Source organism: Panthera uncia (genome assembly GCF_023721935.1).
Source record: "Panthera uncia isolate 11264 chromosome E2 unlocalized genomic scaffold, Puncia_PCG_1.0 HiC_scaffold_19, whole genome shotgun sequence".
Lineage (NCBI taxonomy): Eukaryota > Metazoa > Chordata > Mammalia > Carnivora > Felidae > Panthera > Panthera uncia.
This window is the reverse complement of record NW_026057588.1, coordinates 12,466,918-12,469,768: the sequence shown is the minus strand read 5'-3', so window position 1 is coordinate 12,469,768 and position 2,851 is coordinate 12,466,918. Positions and strand designations below refer to the sequence as shown.

Here is a 2,851-nt window from a genome sequence, read left to right as displayed (position 1 = left end):
ATGAGGCAAAAGAGCCAGAACAATGCAGGCTGCCCATCCCCTGGTGAGCCTCAGGAGAGATGTTCCCACTGGGTGGTTGTTCCCCTCACACCCTGTCCCCTCCATGGTCTGTCCTGAGTCAGGCTCCTTCCTCTGGGACTTCAGATTCATCACGTCCCTGCATCCCTGCCCACGTGTCCCTGGGAGGGCAGCCCCCAACAGGAAGGTGTCTCAGGCTACCAGCTGCAGGAATGCCAGGGCTCCGTGGACCCCAGAGGCAAAGACTCCTCGATAAAGGGAAGGTCAGTTCAAGAAGCCCAGGGCTGCCGAGCCCATCGTGGGTCCCTCGGCTCAGGGCTGCATGAGTGCCAAAAACTGTGGGAAGAAATCCAGTCTCTTAATGTGATTCCCAAAGGTACCCTTGACTCCAGAATGATGGCAGTCTAAAGAGCCCCCTCTGGCTCTCTGGGGTAAGGATGGGTGATTTCCCAAGAAACAGTTGCTCTAAAACCATTTCCTGCGACTTTCAAGCTCCCACGTGCTCTGAGGGGATTTCCACTATGCCCTATGCTGGAGCTTATGAGTGGGAGAAAGGCATCAAGAGACATTTTTAGAATTTTGAAACATGATCTCTTCGTTTTAACCATCTCTAGACAAGAGACAAGAGACTCTCCTCCTCTCTGCTGTGCTGCTGCCGGCTACATGCTTCACCTTTAGGGCGCCAGTGCGGCTGAATATCTTCAGAAAAGGCAGAGGTTTTATTTTTCTCTCTCTCCTTCCCTTTCTCTCTTTCTTCCTATTTTTCTTTCGCTTATCTTCTTAATACTGAGGCATAGGTAGTCTTTATTTTTTAAATGTTTATTTATTTTTGAGTGAGAGAGTGGGAGTAGGGGAGAGGCAGAGAGTGGGGGACAGAAGATGCGAAGCAGGCTCTGCACTGCGCTGACAGCAGCGTGCCCGAGGAGGGGCTCAAACCCACGGACCAGACCGTGAGATCACGACCAGATCTGCAGTCAGATGCTCAACTGATTGGGCCACCCAGCCACCCCAAAGGCAAAGGTTTCCTTAAACATAAGGCGAACTTCAACAGACACAGAGACAACCTGACTTAGGAGCTCCCCAACTTGCTCCTCTAAAGTGTCTGCCTTCTCATCAGTTTCCCTTGTTTTATGGATAATTTTTAAAAGTCTCATGCTAATTTTTTTAAAGTAAGTTCTATGTCGGGCTTGCCCTCATGACTGCAGATCAAGAGTCTCGTGCTCCAGGGCGTCGCCATCTTCTCCCCTCCTTCCTTTTTTATGTTGAAGGCACATCTTAGGCTCTTCAGCTCTCTTGAATGTGTTGATCTGCCCCCCCTTCCACACTGCTACCTCCTCTACCCCTCTTTCCTTCCCTGCCCGGCCCTTCCCCTCCCACCTTCGCCCCTCAACTCTGGAGAGTCATTGGAGCTTTGAGCATCCTCCCCACTGTGGACTCTTGAGGGGCTCAGAGACCCCTTGAGCAACCATCTGGGGCGGAAACAGGCTGACGGGGAACAGGAAACAAAGCTCACCACGGACCCTGTGTACTTGTCACACCCCGAGCTTTTTCTTTGAAGGCAGGAAGTTCTCAAGGGCCCCAGGCTTCTTCACCCCAGTTTCTCCCTTAAAGAAATCTATCACACTTCATCTCCCGGAGACAGGAGTTGAAGGCCAACAAGGTGGTCACAATGGCAGGGGAGAAATTGAGGAAGACTAGCCAGTGGAAATTCATGAGTATTTATCCACATTTGAGAATTCCATTGGTGTGTGGATGCGATGCTGAAGACCATGATGTCTGTTTCTAGAAACCAGTTGTTGCAGAGGTTGGGCCCCCTCCAACAAGCAAAAGTGGATTTCGCTTCTGCTTACACATGCAATTCAGCGTTTGGGGTTGATTTGGCAACTCAGGGAGTTTTTATTCTACGAACATCCAGTAAAGCAGGAATTGGAAAGAATCAGGGTATCCGTGAACAGAGTCAGGGAAATAAGAGACAAGAAAATGGCCGGCAAGCTGGACAGAGGTGCAGCTTTGGGATTTGTGGAAAATCCCCTTTGGGAACCAAAACAGAAAAGTGCATCCAAAGTTGCCAGAAAAGGAAAAAGTAAAAACGAAAAAAAAAAAAGAAAAAAAGAAAAAAAGTGAACCGTGTAGTTTTGATGTCCATATATTGAAAACGTACATCATTTTTATGGTTTTCCACAAAATCAAAGATTATGTGGCAATACAAGGTTTACATGTATTTTGCAATTCATATGTAAAATGTACATTTTGAATTTATTTGTAAAGCTAAATACTTTTCCCCAGAAAGATTATGTTATCTTTATTGATTTTCCCATAGAGCACTATGAAGTTTTTAACATTGTGGTATAGTTTATATTTATAGTTTATTACCTATCTTGACAGGACTCTTATGTTCCTGTACAGGTCAACCATTTAATAAGCAACCATGAAATTTAAGTTAAATGGTCTTTGTAAACATTTGTCTATTTTCAATGAATAATGATTTCGTGAAGTATGCCATCTGAAGACTGAAGTTATAAATACACCTGTTTTTGTTATGTAATATTAAGAAGACTTAAATGTGCACTTTTTCCTATGTAGTTACTTCATCCTTCTTTCATGATTTGGGGAATTGTTGCTTTTGTTGATATTTGAATCGTGAAATTAAGACTTTTGAGTGCTATTTTCATTCTTGGAAATTTGCTTCGATGTCCCATTTAAGGTAGAATATGTTCTCACTCACTTTAGAAAGGAAATGAGGTTGTATATTGATGGCTGAATTTTGGCAGAAGAGCCACACTCTGTGAAAAAAAAGGCTGTAAAGCTTGTATAGCCGAGTGCTTATTTTTCT

The 2,851-nt window shown here is 44.9% G+C and overlaps 1 pseudogene; it reads left to right on the top strand.

The window, feature by feature from the left end:
* LOC125916156 (nuclear nucleic acid-binding protein C1D-like) lies at positions 1 to 2,851 on the top strand (annotated as a pseudogene).